General features: G+C 41.2%; 7 non-coding genes across 7 annotated transcripts; all 7 read left to right on the top strand.

The window, feature by feature from the left end:
• The first annotated feature begins 3,090 nt into the window (after positions 1–3,090).
• Positions 3,091–3,163, top strand: trnaf-gaa (transfer RNA phenylalanine (anticodon GAA)). Its single transcript has one exon. It is a non-coding gene; the product is annotated as a tRNA-Phe (tRNA).
• Positions 3,164–5,217: 2,054 nt separating this feature from the next.
• trnaf-gaa (transfer RNA phenylalanine (anticodon GAA)) lies at positions 5,218–5,290 on the top strand. Its single transcript has one exon. It is a non-coding gene; the product is annotated as a tRNA-Phe (tRNA).
• A 5,166-nt stretch (positions 5,291–10,456) lies between these two features.
• On the top strand, positions 10,457–10,528 carry trnaq-cug (transfer RNA glutamine (anticodon CUG)). The gene has a single exon. It is a non-coding gene; the product is annotated as a tRNA-Gln (tRNA).
• A 5,906-nt stretch (positions 10,529–16,434) lies between these two features.
• trnan-guu (transfer RNA asparagine (anticodon GUU)) lies at positions 16,435–16,508 on the top strand. The gene has a single exon. It is a non-coding gene; the product is annotated as a tRNA-Asn (tRNA).
• Positions 16,509–16,893: 385 nt separating this feature from the next.
• trnaq-cug (transfer RNA glutamine (anticodon CUG)) lies at positions 16,894–16,965 on the top strand. Its single transcript has one exon. It is a non-coding gene; the product is annotated as a tRNA-Gln (tRNA).
• Positions 16,966–18,141: 1,176 nt separating this feature from the next.
• On the top strand, positions 18,142–18,214 carry trnaf-gaa (transfer RNA phenylalanine (anticodon GAA)). Its single transcript has one exon. It is a non-coding gene; the product is annotated as a tRNA-Phe (tRNA).
• Positions 18,215–20,359: 2,145 nt separating this feature from the next.
• On the top strand, positions 20,360–20,432 carry trnaf-gaa (transfer RNA phenylalanine (anticodon GAA)). Its single transcript has one exon. It is a non-coding gene; the product is annotated as a tRNA-Phe (tRNA).
• The last annotated feature ends 1,929 nt before the right edge of the window (positions 20,433–22,361 follow it).

The following is a 22,361-nucleotide window of genomic DNA, read 5'->3' as shown; positions in this document are numbered from 1 at the left end:
TGCATAAAAGTAGTTGTAGCTTCAACAATTCATCACAAGTAAGAGAGACTTTTTCCCACAATGGGGGAAATGCCTTCACTTCATGTTAATGTGGAGGACATTCCACAACTGTTACCTAGCAACAGACTGTAAACAAGAGCCAAAATCCATATGAATGACTCAACAATTCCTCCTGTCCTCCTCTGCCCCATCCTCCTCTGTCCTGTCCTCTGCCCCGTCCTCCTCTGCCCCGTCCTCCTCTGTCCTGTCCTCCTCTGTCCTGTCCTCCTCTGCCCTGTCCTCCTCTGTCCTGTCCTCCTCTCTCCTGTCCTCCTCTGCCCTGTCCTCTTTTCCACCCACTCGTGTCCCCACCACCTCTCCTCGTGAGCTCTTGGGTGAGTATAACTACATAAATCATGTGTTCCTTGGTTTGTGTGGAGTCACACAGAGTCACACCGTGTAGAGGAGCAGTCACTTCTGTTTCATTTCATGTCTTTTCCTTTAGTAGTGGCTGAAGAGGACGCGCTGGAGAGGACAATGCTCAGCATCTCCGTCCAAACAACACGTGGATGTGTGTAATGTGTCTGTAACGCTTAAGCTCCATTTTGGATTTATCATGTGTTAAAAAGGTTTGTCTTTTATTCCAGCCGTGTCTGCACCAGTCGCTGCTGAGCTCCATCATCCTCAGGTTTACAGAAGTTCACACACAGATGTCCTGCCATGAAAGACACTTTGGGACACGTTCTGTCCTGTGCATGAGTTCAGTTGTTCCTGACCCTGTTCAGGTCCTGCTCTGAATTCATGCACCTGTGATGAGAGTAAGTCATATTATCTGGTGTTCAATATGAATGAGTGAGAGCTTCTTCTGCTCATTCACACTAACATTGCTAAATAAAACAGCAATATAAACTTACTTATGATATAAACAACAGGTCAAATGTAAGTGTGCGTTGTTACTAACAGCTAAATATGACTCATTATTCTTCTTCTTCTCTTACAGCAACTGTTCTGGAGGAACCACAGGATGTAAGAGCTTTTACTTGTTGCTTATTCACTGTAAGATCAAAGTTGATCAAACGTATCATATATTTCTTTCCTCTCTTCAGCTGCTGCAGATGTGCTGCCCCTTAAGCCTCCAGTGCCACTTCCACAGGAGCTGAGGTTTGTTCTGCCCGAGTCTGGAAGTACTTCAGCTCCAGGTCTGACATTTTAATAGAATAATCTAAACAAACATAAACCTATATTGTGGTGTTTTGGTTGTTTCAGATGCAGCTCGTCCCACACATTCTGCATCTGATGCTCCTGGAGAAGAGACAACCCAAAGTGAGTGAGCTCCATGTGTGTCTGTGTCTGTCTCAGTCAAACCATCACAGAGTGAACAGATGAATGCTTCATGCTCCATGTGTGTCTGTGTCTGTCTCAGTCAAACCATCACAGAGTGAACAGATGAATGCTTCATGCTGACTGTAGTTTCACAGCCAGTGCAGTGGTTCTAAATGTGTGTCATGTCTTGTATTTCATGTGCACACGTGTTGCTTATCACTAAAACATTCATCTGTTTTGTTCTGTAGTTCCTCCTCCAGTGAAGCTTCAGCCGCAGTCGTCACAACAGGCCGCCTCCCCCTCCACTGCCCCTGAGCCAATCAGCCAACAGCGCGCTACACCCGACCACAAAACTACATATTTGTCATTACATCATCATCATCACATCAAATTATTAAATGCATCATCTTCACTCAACATCAGCCCGAAAAAGCTGGAGCAAACACAGACACTCTGGCAGCACCACAACTCTGCCTGTCGTCACCACGACAACTGTCGTCACCACGACCATCACCTCGTCTCCTACAGCTCTGACCATCACCGTCTCTTTCTCAGGACGCCCTGAGCAGCAGCCCTGAAGAAACACCACCTTTAAGGACATTGTGGACACAGAGTTCTTCCAGAGGGAGCTGGAGGCCACAAGACAGAGAGAGGAGGAAAGGAAGCAACAGAAGAGGAAGAGAGAGGAGTCACCTGCCCCAGGGAGAACGTGCAGGTTCTGCCCCAGGGAGAACGTGCAGGTTCTGCCCCAGGGAGAACGTGCAGGTTCTGCAAACTGGTGCTGAAGCAGGCCCCGCACAGTCCTCACATCCACACATACTTCCCTGGACTGTATATATCTGTATATTTAATGTAAATACTACTGTCAAGTAATGAATGCTGTCTGAAGTGTAAATAAATTAAACTTAATATTTCTGGTATTTTCCCTGTCAATAAATATTCTTAAAAGTACATGTTTTTTTGTGTTTTCTTTCCAATATAACAATACAACAATATTCTTTAAATGATTGAGATATCATATCATTAACAATATGAGTCATTGTTTTATTTCTCTGCAGAACATAAACTGAACACAATAGTACAGTTCAGTGCTGCAGTGTTAGAGATGTGATAGTGTGACCTCTGACCCCTGCGGACTAAACACCTGGAGTTTTCTGACCCACTCCAAGTTTATTTATGCAGAAGGTGTGACGTGGGTAAATCTCTTAAGGTGAAGCAGAAATCACTATTTGTGATCAATTTGTGATTTTATTAAAATTGCAAATCAGTACCAGCAGCTGCATGTGAGTCCTTCTCATGATCTGACCTTTTAACAAGTGCAAACTGACACACCAACTCATAAACTTTATACATTTAATGTTTTGATCCTTTGAAACGTTCCTCTTCTTCTGGGCACAGCAGGAATTGAACTCTGGTTTCTTGAGATGAATTTGTGAACGAACACGAATCTCTGCATTCTGATTGGTTGGCCTTCATCACAGTGGCACATGGCACACAGGCTCATTCTGATTGGCTGGCGCTCTATGCCCACTATCCACGGCTGGCCCCTGGATGAGTGCCAGGAATCCTAACCGCTAGACCATATGGGAAGGCTTTGAGAAGGTAAGAGTTGATTTCATGGTAAAGAAGATAAACCAATGGGAACGAGAAGTGAACCTGGTTTTGTCTGACCAAGAGTGTAGAGTGTTTAATCGAAAGAAAAGAAAAAAGGACACACAGAAATAGTTCATTTTCTCGCTACGTTATGCCACACGTTTCCCTCCCTTGCCTAATTTATTCGATAAAGTAGCCGAAATAGCTCAGTTGGGAGAGCGTTAGATTGAATATCTAAAGGTCCCTGGTTCAATCCTGGGTTTCGGCAGGTATACCTGAATGTTAGTCTTTGCTCAAAAATACAATAAATAGGAATGCTGGGTCTATTTAATATTTTGCGAGATCAGGACATAAATGGCCTGGAAAGGATCTATAAAACATAAACAGCATGCTTTCGTTGGAACATTGTTAGCATGAACATGTTTGGTAACATGTTTGGTTTTGCTGAATGTTGTACCCAAGACCTTCTGCGTGTAGGGCAGATGTGATGACCACCACACAATGAAACCATGAAGCAGAAGTTTGCCTACTTCAATGCTGCTCTCTTTGATATAGCCCAATGATCAAATGTCATACTTATTTTCAAAACAGGACATCCTGTAGAAAGGTGTGGTTCAACGGTATAGCAGCTAGCGCTCTGAATCCAGAGTTTTTCTTCATTTCTAATTGCAATTAGAGGTGTTACCCAGGGACGACTGCTCACCTTGCCAGAGCAAGCAAGAAATACAATCCCAGAAGTAACCACTGTATGTAATTATGTAAGGAAACCAGGAAATCATTACGGCGCTGGGGCTTCCTTGGTCAAAGGGCCTGTTTAGTTAACAGGAAATGCCTACTCTTTTGTCTATGAAAAATATTTACAAGGACAGTAAAGCCCACAAGAAGAGCCCTCAAACCCATACCTTTCTCCCTCAAGTTTACTGCTGCTACACTTTGCATTAAGAGAGGGAAAAGTATTGCTGCACATCAAGATTGTTTGCACTGTTTGCACTCCTTGTTTCTCATTTTTTGGGCAAGGGATGATTGATGTAAAGACTTGTAGCTTTGGATCACCGTTATCCTTCCAAGGAGCAGTCTGCGGTTCCATGGTGTAATGGTTAGCACACTTTGAATCCAGCGATCCGAGTTCAAATCTCAGTGGAACCTTGAGTGCCCCGAGAGTAGCGTTACTCTTTTGAAAAAGTGCAGAAACATGAAGAATCTTTGGGTAAAATCTGTGCTTACCCCCTGAAAGGAGCCAACCAAAGCATACAAACTAAACAAAGCTGTTAAAATCTGGAGCTGGTTTTCTTATGACCAAGCTTATGATTCAACGCCTGGATTACAAAAGGCGTAAACGTTTCACCGCATTGCAAAAGAAAATCAAATGAAAAGCATTGATGTGTTGAAGGAATCCTTTGACTTGGAGAGACAGGACTTTTATAGGACTTATTATAAGCAAGAAATGAAACAAAGAAATGACCACTATAATCCTCTGACAGTAATCTTTGTTGAAGCCAATCAATCAGAACTTGCGAGGGGAATCATTTCTAAATGATCTCAATGCATTGGTAATCTGGACAACGTTCTGCTAAGTATATTCTAAACCAATGGGAACGAGAAGTGAACCTGGTTTTGTCTGACCAAGAGTGTGGAAATGTGGGAACAGCCCTGAGGAAGACCACAAAATCACATGCCTGAAGGGGAAAAATATCTTTTTTTCACCACACCATGTCAAAGTGCCCATTATTCACAAGGAAATGCTAACTGCTGGAGAACCCAGCAGGCAAACCACTATCAGGTGTTTTGGGGCTGTGCTGTTGCTCAAAAATAATGGACTGAAATTCACAGGGCACTGCAGACTGTTTTTGACTTTGCCATCCAACTCAAATTTAAAACTATGTACTTGGGCCTCAACACTCCTGCCATGGACACAAAAATGGATACCCTTGGAACACACTTTTGGCTGTAGAGAAAAAGGCCATCACAAAGAAATGCTCGACACCAACCACGCCAACGATCAAAGACTTGACTGACATAGTAACAGACATTAGACATTGGATGAATGGAAAACAGTGACATTCAGGCTTAATTTGGATAAGCACTAATTTGATCGACTTTGGACCAAGTAGGACCCCTATTTTCATTTAAATGTGATTTTGTTTTTATTTTATGTTTAGTGCTATTTATGTTCTTTTTATTTCGATTTTTGCTCCCTGGTCGTGTCCTGTATTGTTTAATGTTTAATCGAAAGAAAAGAAAAAAGGACACACAGAACTAGTTAATTTTCTCGCTACTTTATGCCACACGTTTCGCTCCCTTGCCTAATTTGCTGAAAAATTAGCCGAAATAGCTCAGTTGGGAGAGCGTTAGACTGAAGATCTAATGGTCCCTGGTTCAATCCCGGGTTTCGGCAGGTGTACCTGAATGTTAGTCTTTGCTCAAAAATACAATAAATAGGAATGCTGGGTCTATTTAATATTTTGCGAGATCAGGACATAAATGGCCTGGAAAGGATCTATAAAACATAAACAGCATGCTTTCGTTGGAACATTGTTAGCATGAACATGTTTGGTAACATGTTTGGTTTTGCTGAATGTTGTACCCAAGACCTTCTGCGTGTAGGGCAGATGTGATGACCACCACACAATGAAACCATGAAGCAGAAGTTTGCCTACTTCAATGCTGCTCTCTTTGATATAGCCCAATGATCAAATGTCATACTTATTTTCAAAACAGGACATCCTGTAGAAAGGTGTGGTTCAACGGTATAGCAGCTAGCGCTCTGAATCCAGAGTTTTTCTTCATTTCTTATTGCAATTAGAGGCACAAGTCTTTTATGGATATGCCTAGATTCTCGTCTCTGTGGCGCAATCGTTCGGCTGTTAACCGAAAGGTTGGTGGTTCGAGCTCACCCAGGGACGACTGCTCACCTTGCCAGAGCAAGCAAGAAATACAATCCCAGAAGTAACCACTGTATGTAATTATGTAAGGAAACCAGGAAATCGTTATGGCGCTGCGGCTTCCTTGGTCAAAGGGCCTGTTTAGTAAACAGGAAATGCCTACTCTTTTGTCTATGAAAAATATTTACAAGGACAGAAAAGCCCACAAGAAGAGCCCTCAAACCCATACCTTTCTCCCTCAAGTTTACTGCTGCTACACTTTGCATTAAGAGAGGGAAAAGTATTGCTGCACATCAAGATTATTTGCACTGTTTTCACTCCTCGTTTCTCATTTTTTTGGCAAGGGATGATTGATGTAAGACTTGTAGCTTTGGATGACCGTTATCCTTCCAAGGTGTAATGGTTAGCACTCTGGACTCTGAATCCAGCGATCTGTGTTCATATCTCGGTGGAACCTTGAGTACCCCGAGAGCAGTGCTACTCTTTTGAAAAAGTGCAGAAACAAGAAGAATCTTTGGGTAAAATCTGTGCTTACCCCCTGAAAGGAGCCAACCAAAGCATACAAACTAAACAAAGCTGTTAAAATCTGGAGCTGGTTTTCTTATGACCAAGCTTATGATTCAACGCCTGGATTACAAAAGGCGTAAACGTTTCACCGCATTGCAAAAGAAAATCAAATGAAAAGCATTGATGTGTTGAAGGGATCCTTTGACTTGGAGGGACAGGACTTTTATAGGACTTATTATAAGCAAGAAATGAAACAAAGAAACGACCACTATAATCCTCTGACAGTAATCTTTGTTGAAACCAATCAATCAGAACTTGCGAGGGGAATCATTTCTAAATTATCTCAATGCATTGGTAATCTGGACAACGTTCTGCTAAGTATATTCTAAACCAATGGGAACGAGAAGTTAACCTGGTTTTGTCTGACCAAGAGTGTGGAAATGTAGGAACAGCCCTGAGGAAGACCACATAATCACATTCCTGAAGCGGAAAAATATGTTTTTTTTCACCACACCATGTCAAAGTGCCCATTATTCACAAGGAAATGCTAACTGCTGGAGAACCCAGCAGGCAAACCACTATCAGGTGTTTTGGGGCTGTGCTGTTGCTCAAAAATAATGGACTGAAATTCACAGGGCATTGCACACTGTTTTTGACTTTGCCATCCCACTCAAATTTAAAACTATGTACTTGGGCCTCAACACTCCTGCCATGGACACAATAAATGGATACCCTTGGAACATACTTTTGGCTGTAGAGAAAAAGGCCATCACAAAGAAATGCTCGACACCAACCACGCCAACGATCAAAGACTTGACTGACATAGTAACAGACATTAGACATTGGATGAATGGAAAACAGTGACATTCAGGCTTAATTTGGATAAGCACTAATTTGATCGACTTTGGACCAAGTAGGACCCCTATTTTCATTTAAAGGTGATTTTGTTTTTATTTTATGTTATGTTATGTTTTATGTAACTATTAAGTTCTTTTAATTACAATTTTTGCTCCCTGGTCGTGTCCTGTATTGTTTTATGTTTAATCAAAAGAAAAGAAAAAAGGACACACAGAACAAGTTCATTTTCTTGCTACGTTATTCCTGGTTCAATCCCGGGTTTCGGCATGCGTACCTGAATGTTAGTCTTTGCTCAAAAATACAATGAATAGGAATGCTGGGTCTATTGGATATTTTGCGAGATCAGGACATAAATGGCCTGGAAAGGATCTATAAAACATAAACAGCATGCTTTCGTTGGAACATTGTTAGCATGAACATGTTTGGTAACATGTTTGGTTTCGCTGAATGTTGTACCCAAGACCTTCTGCGTGTAGGGCAGATGTGATGACCACCACACAATGAAACCATGAAGCAGAAGTTTGCCTACTTCAATGCTGCTCTCTTTGATATATCCCAATGATCAAATGTCATACTTATTTTCAAAACAGGACATCCTGTAGAAAGGTGTGGTTCAACGGTATAGCCGTTAGCGCTCTGAATCCAGAGTTTTTCTTCATTTCTTATTGCAATTAGAGGCACAAGTCTTTTATGGATATGCCTAGATTCTCGTCTCTGTGGCGCAATCGGCTAGCGCGTTCGGTTGTTAACCGAAAGTTTGGTGGTTCGAGCCCATCCAGGGACGACTGCTCACCTTGCCAGAGCAAGCAAGAAATACAATCCCAGAAGTAACCACTGTATGTAATTATGTAAGGAAACCAGGAAATCGTTATGGCGCTGCGGCTTCCTTGGTCAAAGGGCCTGTTTATTAAACAGGAAATGCCTACTTTTTGTCTATGAAAAATATTTACAAGGACAGAAAAGCCCACAAGAAGAGCCCTCAAACCCATACCTTTCTACCTCAAGTTTACTGCTGCTACACTTTGCATTAAGAGAGGGAAAAGTATTGCTGCACTTCAAGATTATTTGCACTGTTTTCACTCCTTGTTTCTAATTTTTTTGGCAAGGGACGATTGATGTAAGACTTGTAGCTTTGGATGACCGTTATCCTTCCAAGGAGGAGTCTGCGGTTCCATGGTGTAATGGTTAGCACTCTGGACTCTGAATCCAGCGATCTGAGTTCATATCTCGGTGAAACCTTGAGTACCCCGAGAGCAGTGCTACTCTTTTGAAAAAGTGCATAAACAAGAAGAATCTTTGGGTAAAATCTGTGCTTACCCCCTGAAAGGAGCCAACCAAAGCATACAAACTAAACAAAGCTGTTAAAATCTGGAGCTGGTTTTCTTATGACCAAGCTTATGATTCAACGCCTGGATTACAAAAGGCGTAAACGTTTCACCGCATTGCAAAAGAAAATCAAATGAAAAGCATTGATGTGTTGAAGGAATCCTTTGACTTGGAGAGACAGGACTTTTATAGGACTTATTATAAGCAAGAAATGAAACAAAGAAACGACCACTATAATCCTCTGACAGTAATCTTTGTTGAAACCAATCAATCAGAACTTGCGAGGGGAATCATTTCTAAATGATCTCAATGCATTGGTAATCTGGACAACGTTCTGCTAAGTATATTCTAAACCAATGGGAACGAGAAGTTAACCTGGTTTTGTCTGACCAAGAGTGTGGAAATGTAGGAACAGCCCTGAGGAAGACCACATAATCACATGCCTGAAGGGGAAAAATATGTTTTTTTTCACCACACCATGTCAAAGTGCCCATTATTCACAAGGAAATGCTAACTGCTGGAGAACCCAGCAGGCAAACCACTATCAGGTGTTTTGGGGCTGTGCTGTTGCTCAAAAATAATGGACTGAAATTCACAGGGCATTGCACACTGTTTTTGACTTTGCCATCCCACTCAAATTTAAAACTATGTACTTGGGCCTCAACACTCCTGCCATGGACACAATAAATGGATACCCTTGGAACATACTTTTGGCTGTAGAGAAAAAGGCCATCACAAAGAAATGCTCGACACCAACCACGCCAAAGATCAAAGACTTGACTGACATAGTAACAGACATTAGACATTGGATGAATGGAAAACAGTGACATTCAGGCTTAATTTGGATAAGCACTAATTTGATCGACTTTGGACCAAGTAGGACCCCTATTTTCATTTAAAGGTGATTTTGTTTTTATTTTATGTTATGTTATGTTTTATGTAACTATTAAGTTCTTTTAATTACAATTTTTGCTCCCTGGTCGTGTCCTGTATTGTTTTATGTTTAATCAAAAGAAAAGAAAAAAGGACACACAGAACAAGTTCATTTTCTTGCTACGTTATTCCTGGTTCAATCCCGGGTTTCGGCATGCGTACCTGAATGTTAGTCTTTGCTCAAAAATACAATGAATAGGAATGCTGGGTCTATTGGATATTTTGCGAGATCAGGACATAAATGGCCTGGAAAGGATCTATAAAACATAAACAGCATGCTTTCGTTGGAACATTGTTAGCATGAACATGTTTGGTAACATGTTTGGTTTCGCTGAATGTTGTACCCAAGACCTTCTGCGTGTAGGGCAGATGTGATGACCACCACACAATGAAACCATGAAGCAGAAGTTTGCCTACATCAATGCTGCTCTCTTTGATATAGCCCAATGATCAAATGTCATACTTATTTTCAAAACAGGACATCCTGTAGAAAGGTGTGGTTCAACGGTATAGCGGTTAGCGCTCTGAATCCAGAGTTTTTCTTCATTTCTTATTGCAATTAGATGCACAAGTCTTTTATGGATATGCCTAGATTCTCGTCTCTGTGGCGCAATAGGCTAGCGCGTTCGGTTGTTAACCGAAAGGTTGGTGGTTCGAGCCCATCCAGGGACGACTGCTCACCTTGCCAGAGCAAGCAAGAAATACAATCCCAGAAGTAACCACTGTATGTAATTATGTAAGGAAACCAGGAAATCGTTATGGCGCTGCGGCTTCCTTGGTCAAAGGGCCTGTTTATTAAACAGGAAATGCCTACTTTTTGTCTATGAAAAATATTTACAAGGACAGAAAAGCCCACAAGAAGAGCCCTCAAACCCATACCTTTCTCCCTCAAGTTTACTGCTGCTACACTTTGCATTAAGAGAGGGAAAAGTATTGCTGCACATCAAGATTATTTGCACTGTTTTCACTCCTTGTTTCTCATTTTTTTGGCAAGGGATGATTGATGTAAGACTTGTAGCTTTGGATGACCGTTATCCTTCCAAGGAGGAGTCTGCGGTTCCATGGTGTAATGGTTAGCACTCTGGACTCTGAATCCAGCGATCTGAGTTCATATCTCGGTGGAACCTTGAGTACCCCGAGAGCAGTGCTACTCTTTTGAAAAAGTGCAGAAACAAGAAGAATCTTTGGGTAAAATCTGTGCTTACCCCCTGAAAGGAGCCAACCAAAGCATACAAACTAAACAAAGCTGTTAAAATCTGGAGCTGGTTTTCTTATGACCAAGCTTATGATTCAACGCCTGGATTACAAAAGGCGTAAACGTTTCACCGCATTGCAAAAGAAAATCAAATGAAAAGCATTGATGTGTTGAAGGAATCCTTTGACTTGGAGGGACAGGACTTTTATAGGACTTATTATAAGCAAGAAATGAAACAAAGAAACGACCACTATAATCCTCTGACAGTAATCTTTGTTGAAACCAATCAATCAGAACTTGCGAGGGGAATCATTTCTAAATTATCTCAATGCATTGGTAATCTGGACAACGTTCTGCTAAGTATATTCTAAACCAATGGGAACGAGAAGTTAACCTGGTTTTGTCTGACCAAGAGTGTGGAAATGTAGGAACAGCCCTGAGGAAGACCACATAATCACATGCCTGAAGCGGAAAAATATGTTTTTTTTCACCACACCATGTCAAAGTGCCCATTATTCACAAGGAAATGCTAACTGCTGGAGAACCCAGCAGGCAAACCACTATCAGGTGTTTTGGGGCTGTGCTGTTGCTCAAAAATAATGGACTGAAATTCACAGGGCATTGCACACTGTTTTTGACTTTGCCATCCCACTCAAATTTAAAACTATGTACTTGGGCCTCAACACTCCTGCCATGGACACAATAAATGGATACCCTTGGAACATACTTTTGGCTGTAGAGAAAAAGGCCATCACAAAGAAATGCTCGACACCAACCACACCAAAGATCAAAGACTTGACTGACATAGTAACAGACATTAGACATTGGATGAATGGAAAACAGTGACATTCAGGCTTAATTTGGATAAGCACTAATTTGATCGACTTTGGACCAAGTAGGACCCCTATTTTCATTTAAAGGTGATTTTGTTTTTATTTTATGTTATGTTATGTTTTATGTAACTATTAAGTTCTTTTAATTACAATTTTTGCTCCCTGGTCGTGTCCTGTATTGTTTTATGTTTAATCAAAAGAAAAGAAAAAAGGACACACAGAACAAGTTCATTTTCTTGCTACGTTATTCCTGGTTCAATCCCGGGTTTCGGCATGCGTACCTGAATGTTAGTCTTTGCTCAAAAATACAATGAATAGGAATGCTGGGTCTATTGGATATTTTGCGAGATCAGGACATAAATGGCCTGGAAAGGATCTATAAAACATAAACAGCATGCTTTCGTTGGAACATTGTTAGCATGAACATGTTTGGTAACATGTTTGGTTTCGCTGAATGTTGTACCCAAGACCTTCTGCGTGTAGGGCAGATGTGATGACCACCACACAATGAAACCATGAAGCAGAAGTTTGCCTACTTCAATGCTGCTCTCTTTGATATAGCCCAATGATCAAATGTCATACTTATTTTCAAAACAGGACATCCTGTAGAAAGGTGTGGTTCAACGGTATAGCGGTTAGCGCTCTGAATCCAGAGTTTTTCTTCATTTCTTATTGCAATTAGATGCACAAGTCTTTTATGGATATGCCTAGATTCTCGTCTCTGTGGCGCAATAGGCTAGCGCGTTCGGTTGTTAACCGAAAGGTTGGTGGTTCGAGCCCATCCAGGGACGACTGCTCACCTTGCCAGAGCAAGCAAGAAATACAATCCCAGAAGTAACCACTGTATGTAATTATGTAAGGAAACCAGGAAATCGTTATGGCGCTGCGGCTTCCTTGGTCAAAGGGCCTGTTTATTAAACAGGAAATGCCTACTTTTTGTCTATGAAAAATATTTACAAGGACAGAAAAGCCCACAAGAAGAGCCCTCAAACCCATACCTTTCTTCCTCAAGTTTACTGCTGCTACACTTTGCATTAAGAGAGGGAAAAGTATTGCTGCACATCAAGATTATTTGCACTGTTTTCACTCCTTGTTTCTCATTTTTTTGGCAAGGGATGATTGATGTAAGACTTGTAGCTTTGGATGACCGTTATCCTTCCAAGGAGGAGTCTGCGGTTCCATGGTGTAATGGTTAGCACTCTGGACTCTGAATCCAGCGATCTGAGTTCATATTTCGGTGGAACCTTGAGTACCCCGAGAGCAGTGCTACTCTTTTGAAAAAGTGCAGAAACAAGAAGAATCTTTGGGTAAAATCTGTGCTTACCCCCTGAAAGGAGCCAACCAAAGCATACAAACTAAACAAAGCTGTTAAAATCTGGAGCTGGTTTTCTTATGACCAAGCTTATGATTCAACGCCTGGATTACAAAAGGCGTAAACGTTTCACCGCATTGCAAAAGAAAATCAAATGAAAAGCATTGATGTGTTGAAGGAATCCTTTGACTTGGAGGGACAGGACTTTTATAGGACTTATTATAAGCAAGAAATGAAACAAAGAAACGACCACTATAATCCTCTGACAGTAATCTTTGTTGAAACCAATCAATCAGAACTTGCGAGGGGAATCATTTCTAAATTATCTCAATGCATTGGTAATCTGGACAACGTTCTGCTAAGTATATTCTAAACCAATGGGAACGAGAAGTTAACCTGGTTTTGTCTGACCAAGAGTGTGGAAATGTAGGAACAGCCCTGAGGAAGACCACATAATCACATGCCTGAAGCGGAAAAATATGTTTTTTTTCACCACACCATGTCAAAGTGCCCATTATTCACAAGGAAATGCTAACTGCTGGAGAACCCAGCAGGCAAACCACTATCAGGTGTTTTGGGGCTGTGCTGTTGCTCAAAAATAATGGACTGAAATTCACAGGGCATTGCACACTGTTTTTGACTTTGCCATCCCACTCAAATTTAAAACTATGTACTTGGGCCTCAACACTCCTGCCATGGACACAATAAATGGATACCCTTGGAACATACTTTTGGCTGTAGAGAAAAAGGCCATCACAAAGAAATGCTCGACACCAACCACACCAAAGATCAAAGACTTGACTGACATAGTAACAGACATTAGACATTGGATGAATGGAAAACAGTGACATTCAGGCTTAATTTGGATAAGCACTAATTTGATCGACTTTGGACCAAGTAGGACCCCTATTTTCATTTAAAGGTGATTTTGTTTTTATTTTATGTTATGTTATGTTTTATGTAACTATTAAGTTCTTTTAATTACAATTTTTGCTCCCTGGTCGTGTCCTGTATTGTTTTATGTTTAATCAAAAGAAAAGAAAAAAGGACACACAGAACAAGTTCATTTTCTTGCTACGTTATTCCTGGTTCAATCCCGGGTTTCGGCATGCGTACCTGAATGTTAGTCTTTGCTCAAAAATACAATGAATAGGAATGCTGGGTCTATTGGATATTTTGCGAGATCAGGACATAAATGGCCTGGAAAGGATCTATAAAACATAAACAGCATGCTTTCGTTGGAACATTGTTAGCATGAACATGTTTGGTAACATGTTTGGTTTCGCTGAATGTTGTACCCAAGACCTTCTGCGTGTAGGGCAGATGTGATGACCACCACACAATGAAACCATGAAGCAGAAGTTTGCCTACTTCAATGCTGCTCTCTTTGATATAGCCCAATGATCAAATGTCATACTTATTTTCAAAACAGGACATCCTGTAGAAAGGTGTGGTTCAACGGTATAGCGGTTAGCGCTCTGAATCCAGAGTTTTTCTTCATTTCTTATTGCAATTAGATGCACAAGTCTTTTATGGATATGCCTAGATTCTCGTCTCTGTGGCGCAATAGGCTAGCGCGTTCGGTTGTTAACCGAAAGGTTGGTGGTTCGAGCCCATCCAGGGACGACTGCTCACCTTGCCAGAGCAAGCAAGAAATACAATCCCAGAAGTAACCACTGTATGTAATTATGTAAGGAAACCAGGAAATCGTTATGGCGCTGCGGCTTCCTTGGTCAAAGGGCCTGTTTATTAAACAGGAAATGCCTACTTTTTGTCTATGAAAAATATTTACAAGGACAGAAAAGCCCACAAGAAGAGCCCTCAAACCCATACCTTTCTTCCTCAAGTTTACTGCTGCTACACTTTGCATTAAGAGAGGGAAAAGTATTGCTGCACATCAAGATTATTTGCACTGTTTTCACTCCTTGTTTCTCATTTTTTTGGCAAGGGATGATTGATGTAAGACTTGTAGCTTTGGATGACCGTTATCCTTCCAAGGAGGAGTCTGCGGTTCCATGGTGTAATGGTTAGCACTCTGGACTCTGAATCCAGCGATCTGAGTTCATATTTCGGTGGAACCTTGAGTACCCCGAGAGCAGTGCTACTCTTTTGAAAAAGTGCAGAAACAAGAAGAATCTTTGGGTAAAATCTGTGCTTACCCCCTGAAAGGAGCCAACCAAAGCATACAAACTAAACAAAGCTGTTAAAATCTGGAGCTGGTTTTCTTATGACCAAGCTTATGATTCAACGCCTGGATTACAAAAGGCGTAAACGTTTCACCGCATTGCAAAAGAAAATCAAATGAAAAGCATTGATGTGTTGAAGGAATCCTTTGACTTGGAGGGACAGGACTTTTATAGGACTTATTATAAGCAAGAAATGAAACAAAGAAACGACCACTATAATCCTCTGACAGTAATCTTTGTTGAAACCAATCAATCAGAACTTGCGAGGGGAATCATTTCTAAATTATCTCAATGCATTGGTAATCTGGACAACGTTCTGCTAAGTATATTCTAAACCAATGGGAACGAGAAGTTAACCTGGTTTTGTCTGACCAAGAGTGTGGAAATGTAGGAACAGCCCTGAGGAAGACCACATAATCACATGCCTGAAGCGGAAAAATATGTTTTTTTTCACCACACCATGTCAAAGTGCCCATTATTCACAAGGAAATGCTAACTGCTGGAGAACCCAGCAGGCAAACCACTATCAGGTGTTTTGGGGCTGTGCTGTTGCTCAAAAATAATGGACTGAAATTCACAGGGCATTGCACACTGTTTTTGACTTTGCCATCCCACTCAAATTTAAAACTATGTACTTGGGCCTCAACACTCCTGCCATGGACACAATAAATGGATACCCTTGGAACATACTTTTGGCTGTAGAGAAAAAGGCCATCACAAAGAAATGCTCGACACCAACCACGCCAACGATCAAAGACTTGACTGACATAGTAACAGACATTAGACATTGGATGAATGGAAAACAGTGACATTCAGGCTTAACTTGGATAAGCAGTAATTTGATTGACTTGGACCAAGTAGGACCCTTATTTTCATTTCAATGTGATTTTGTTTTTATTTTATGTTATGTTTTATGTAACTATTAAGTTCTTTTAATTACGATTTTTGCTCCCTGGTCGTGTCCTGTATTGTTTTATGTTTAATCAAAAGAAAAGAAAAAAGGACACACAGAACTAGTTCATTTTCTCGCTACGTTATTCCTGGTTCAATCCCGGGTTTCAGCATGTGTACCTGAATGTTAGCCTTTGCTCAAAAATACAATGAATAGGAATGCTGGGTCTATTGGATATTTTGCGAGATCAGGACATAAATGGCCTGGAAAGGATCTATAAAACATAAACAGCATGCTTTCGTTGGAACATTGTTAGCATGAACATGTTTGGTAACATGTTTGGTTTCGCTGAATGTTGTACCCAAGACCTTCTGCGTGTAGGGCAGATGTGATGACCACCACACAATGAAACCATGAAGCAGAAGTTTGCCTACTTCAATGCTGCTCTCTTTGATATAGCCCAATGATCAAATGTCATACTTATTTTCAAAACAGGACATCCTGTAGAAAGGTGTGGTTCAACGGTATAGCCGTTAGCGCTCTGAATCCAGAGTTTTTCTTCATTTCTTATTGCAATTAGATGCACAAGTCTTTTATGGATATGCCTAGATTCTCGTCTCTGTGGCGCAATCGGCTAGCGCGTTCGGCTGTTAACCGAAAGGTCGGTGGTTCGAGCCCACCGAGGGACGACTGCTCACCTTGTCAGAGCAAGCAAGAAATACAATGCCAGAAGTAACCACTGTATGTAATTATGTAAGGAAACCAGGAAATCGTTATGGCGCTGCGGCTTCCTTGGTCAAAGGGCCTGTTTAGTAAACAGGAAATGCCTACTCTTTTGTCTATGAAAAATATTTACAAGGACAGAAAAGCCCACAAGAAGAGCCCTCAAACCCATACCTTTCTCCTTCAAGTTTACTGCTGCTACACTTTGCATTAAGAGAGGGAAAAGTATTGCTGCACATCAAGATTATTTGCACTGTTTTCACTCCTTGTTTCTCATTTTTTTGGCAAGGGATGATTGACGTAAAGACTTGTAGCTTTGGATGACCGTTATCCTTCCAAGGAGGAGTCTGCGGTTCCATGGTGTAATGGTTAGCACTCTGGACTCTGAATCCAGCGATCCGAGTTTAAATCTCGGTGGAACCTTGAGTCACCGAGAGCAGCGCTACTCTTTTGACAAAGTGCAGAAACATGAAGAATCTTTGGGTAAAATCTGTGCTTACCCCCTGAAAGGAGCTAACCAAAGCATGCAAACTAAACAAAGCTGTTAAAATCTGGAGCTGGTTTTCTTATGACCAAGCTTATGATTCAACGCCTGGATTACAAAAGGCGTAAACGTTTCACCGCATTGCAAAAGAAACTCAAATGAAAAGCATTGATGTGTTGAAGGAATCCTTTGACTTGGAGAGACAGGACTTTTATAGGACTTATTATAAGCAAGAAATGAAACAAAGAAATGACCACTATAATCCTCTGACAGTAATCTTTGTTGAAACCAATCAATCAGAACTTGCGAGGGGAATCATTTCTAAATGATCTCAATGCATTTGTAATCTGAACAACGTTCTGTTAAGTATATTCTAAACCAATAGGAACGAGAAGTGAACCTGGTTTTGTCTGACCAAGAGTGTGGAAATGTAGGAACAGCCCTGAGGAAGACCACAAAATCACTTGCCTGAAGGGGAAAAATATGTTTTTTTCACCACACCATGTCAAAGTGCCCATTATTCACAAGGAAATGCTAACTGCTGGAGAACCCAGCAGGCAAACCACTATCAGGTGTTTTGGGGCTGTGCTGTTGCTCAAAAATAATGGACTGAAATTCACAGGGCACTGCAGACTGTTTTTGACTTTGCCATCCCACTCAAATTTAAAACTATGTACTTGGGCCTCAACACTCCTGCCATGGACACAATAAATGGATACCCTTGGAACATATTTTTGGCTGTAGAGAAAAAGGCCATCACAAAGAAATGCTCGACACCAACCATGCCAACGATCAAAGACTTGACTGACATAGTAACAGACATTAGACATTGGATGAATGGAAAACAGTGACATTCAGGCTTAATTTGGATAAGCACTAATTTGATCGACTTTGGACCAAGTAGGACCCCTATTTTCATTTAAATGTGATTTTGTTTTTATTTTATGTTTAGTGCCATTTATGTTCTTTTTATTTCGATTTTTGCTCCCTGGTCGTGTCCTGTATTGTTTTATGTTTAATCGAAAGAAAAGAAAAAAGGACACACAAAACTAGTTCATTTTCTCGCTACGTTATGCCACACGTTTCCCTCCCTTGCCTAATTTGTCAATAAAGTAGCCGAAATAGCTCAGTTGGGAGAGCGTTAGACTGAAGATCTAAAGGTCCCTGGTTCAATCCCGGGTTTCGGCAGGTGTACCTGAATGTTAATCTTTGCTCAAAAATACAATGAATAGGAATGCTGGGTCTTTTGGATATTTTGCGAGATCAGGACATAAATGGCCTGGAAAGGATCTATAAAACATAAACAGCATGCTTTCGTTGGAACATTGTTAGCATGAACATGTTTGGTAACATGTTTGGTTTTGCTGAATGTTGTACCCAAGACCTTCTGCGTGTAGGGCAGATGTGATGACCACCACACAATGAAACCATGAAGCAGAAGTTTGCCTACTTCAATGCTGCTCTCTTTGATATAGCCCAATGATCAAATGTCATACTTATTTTCAAAACAGGACATCCTGTAGAAAGGTGTGGTTCAACGGTATAGCGGTTAGCGCTCTGAATCCAGAGTTTTTCTTCATTTCTAATTGCAATTAGAGGGGTAACCCTTTTATGGGTATGTCAAGATTCTCGCCTCTGTGGCGCAATCGGCTAGCGCGTTCTGCTGGTAGGCGAAAGTTTGGTGGTTCGAGCCCACCCAGGGACGACTGCTCACCTTGCCAGAGCAAGCAAGAAATTCGATCCCAGAAGTAACCACTTTATGTAATTATGTAAGGAAACCAGGAAATCATTACGGCGCTGGGGCTTCCTTGGTCAAAGGGCCTGTTTAGTAAAAAGGAAATGCCTACTCTTTTGTCTATGAAAAATATTTACAAGGACAGTAAAGGCCACAAGAAGAGCCCTCAAACCCACACCTTTCTCCCTCAAGTTTACTGCTGCTACACTTTGCATTAAGAGAGGGAAAAGTATTGCTGCACATCAAGATTGTTTGCACTGTTTGCACTCCTTGTTTCTCATTTTTTGGGCAAGGGATGATTGATGTAAAGACTTGTAGCTTTGGATCACCGTTATCCTTCCAAGGAGCAGTCTGTGGTTCCATGGTGTAATGGTTAGCACACTTTGAATCCAGCGATCCGAGTTCAAATCTCAGTGGAACCTTGAGTGCCCCGAGAGTAGCGTTACTCTTTTGAAAAAGTGCAGAAACATGAAGAATCTTGGGTAAAATCTGTGCTTACGCCCTGAAAGGAGCTAACCAAAGCATACAAACTAAACAAAGCTGTTAAAATCTGGAGCTGGTTTTCTCATGACCAAGCTTATGATTCAACGCCTGGATTACAAAAGGCGTAAACGTTTCACCGCATTGCAAAAGAAACTCAAATGAAAAGCATTGACGTGTTGAAGGAATCCTTTGACTTGGAGAGACAGGACTTTTATAGGACTTATTATAAGCAAGAAATGAAACAAAGAAATGACCACTATAATCCTCTGACAGTAATCTTCGTTGAAGCCAATCAATCAGAACTTGCGAGGGGAATCATTTCTAAATGATCTCAATGCATTGGTAATCTGGACAACGTTCTGCTAAGTATATTCTAAACCAATGGGAACGAGAAGTGAACCTGGTTTTGTCTGACCAAGAGTGTGGAAATGTAGGAACAGCCCTGAGGAAGACCACAAAATCACATGCCTGAAGGGGAAAAATATGTTTTTTTCACCACACCATGTCAAAGTGCCCATTATTCACAAGGAAATGCTAACTGCTGGAGAACCCAGCAGGCAAACCACTATCAGGTGTTTTGGGGCTGTGCTGTTGCTCAAAAATAATGGACTGAAATTCACAGGGCACTGCAGACTGTTTTTGACTTTGCCATCCCACTCAAATTTAAAACTATGTACTTGGGCCTCAACACTCCTGCCACGGACACAATAAATGGATACCCTTGGAACATACTTTTGGCTGTAGAGAAAAAGGCCATCACAAAGAAATGCTCGACACCAACCACGCCAACGATCAAAGACTTGACTGACATAGTAACAGACATTAGACATTGGATGAATGGAAAACAGTGACATTCAGGCTTAATTTGGATAAGCACTAATTTGATCGACTTTGGACCAAGTAGGACCCCTATTTTCATTTAAATGTGATTTTGTTTTTATTTTATGTTTAGTGCCATTTATGTTCTTTTTATTTCGATTTTTGCTCCCTGGTCGTGTCCTGTATTGTTTTATGTTTAATCGAAAGAAAAGAAAAAAGGACACACAGAACTAGTTCATTTTCTCGCTACGTTATGCCACACGTTTCGCTCCCTTGCCTAATTTATCGATAAAGTAGTCGAAATAGCTCAGTTGGGAGAGCGTTAGACTGAAGATCTAAAGGTCCCTGGTTCAATCCCGGGTTTCGTCAGGTGTACCTGAATGTTAGTCTATGCTCAAAAATACAATGAATAGGAATGCTGGGTCTATTGGATATTTTGCGAGATCAGGACATAAATGGCCTGGAAAGGATCTATAAAACATAAACAGCATGCTTTCGTTGGAACATTGTTAGCATGAACATGTTTGGTAACATGTTTGGTTTTGCTGAATGTTGTACCCAAGACCTTCTGCGTGTAGGGCAGATGTGATGACCACCACACAATGAAACCATGAAGCAGAAGTTTGCCTACTTCAATGCTGCTCTCTTTGATATAGCCCAATGATCAAATGTCATACTTATTTTCAAAACAGGACATCCTGTAGAAAGGTGTGGTTCAACGGTATAGCGGTTAGCGCTCTGAATCCAGAGTTTTTCTTCATTTCTAATTGCAATTAGAGGGGTAACCCTTTTATGGGTGTGTCAAGATTCTAGCCTCTGTGGCGCAATCGGCTAGCGCGTTCTGCTGGTAGGCGAAAGTTTGGTGGTTCGAGCCCACCCAGGGATGACTGCTCACCTTGCCAGAGCAAGCAAAAAATTCAATCCCACAAGTAACCACTGTATGTAATTATGTAAGGAAACCAGGAAATCATTACGTCGCTGGGGCTTCCTTGGTCAAAGGGCCTGTTTAGTAAAAAGGAAATGCCTACTCTTTTGTCTATGAAAAATATTTACAAGGACAGAAAAGCCCACAAGAAGAGCCCTCAAACCCATACCTTTCTCCCTCAAGTTTACTGCTGCTACACTTTGCATTAAGAGAGGGAAAAGTATTGCTGCACATCAAGATTGTTTGCACTGTTTGCACTCCTTGTTTCTAATTTTTTGGGCAAGGGATGATTGATGTAAAGACTTCTAGCTTTGGATCACCGTTATCCTTCCAAGGAGGAGTCTGCGGTTCCATGGTGTAATGGTTAGCACACTTTGAATCCAGCGATCCGAGTTCAAACTCAGTGGAACCTTGAGTGCCCCGAGAGTAGCGTTACTCTTTTGAAAAAGTGCAGAAACATGAGGAATCTTTGGGTAAAATCTGTGCTTACGCCCTGAAAGGAGCTAACCAAAGCATACAAACTAAACAAAGCTGTTAAAATCTGGAGCTGGTTTTCTCATGACCAAGCTTATGATTCAACGCCTGGATTACAAAAGGCGTAAACGTTTCACCGCATTGCAAAAGAAACTCAAATGAAAAGCATTGACGTGTTGAAGGAATCCTTTGACTTAGAGAGACAGGACTTTTATAGGACTTATTATAAGCAAGAAATGAAACAAAGAAATGACCACTATAATCCTCTGACAGTAATCTTCGTTGAAGCCAATCAATCAGAACTTGCGAGGGGAATCATTTCTAAATGATCTCAATGCATTGGTAATCTGGACAACGTTCTGCTAAGTATATTCTAAACCAATAGGAACGAGAAGTGAACCTGGTTTTGTCTGACCAAGAGTGTGGAAATGTAGGAACAGCCCTGAGGAAGACCACAAAATCACATGCCTGAAGGGGAAAAAAATATGTTTTTTTCACCACACCATGTCAAAGTGCCCATTATTCACAAGGAAATGCTAACTGCTGGAGAACCCAGCAGGCAAACCACTATCAGGTGTTTTGGGGCTGTGCTGTTGCTCAAAAATAATGGACTGAAATTCACAGGGCACTGCAGACTGTTTTTGACTTTGCCATCCCACTCAAATTTAAAACTATGTACTTGGGCCTCAACACTCCTGCCATGGACACAATAAATGGATACCCTTGGAACATATTTTTGGCTGTAGAGAAAAAGGCCATCACAAAGAAATGCTCGACACCAACCACGCCAACGATCAAAGACTTGACTGACATAGTAACAGACATTAGACATTGGATGAATGGAAAACAGTGACATTCAGGCTTAATTTGGATAAGCACTAATTTGATCGACTTTGGAC

This window comes from Eucyclogobius newberryi, unplaced genomic scaffold (genome assembly GCF_026437365.1).
Source record: "Eucyclogobius newberryi isolate DKJ021-1_F unplaced genomic scaffold, fEucNew1.0.hap1 SCAF_8, whole genome shotgun sequence".
In the NCBI taxonomy this organism is placed as follows: Eukaryota; Metazoa; Chordata; class Actinopteri; order Gobiiformes; family Gobiidae; genus Eucyclogobius; species Eucyclogobius newberryi.
This window is presented reverse-complemented; position numbering and strand designations above follow the sequence as displayed.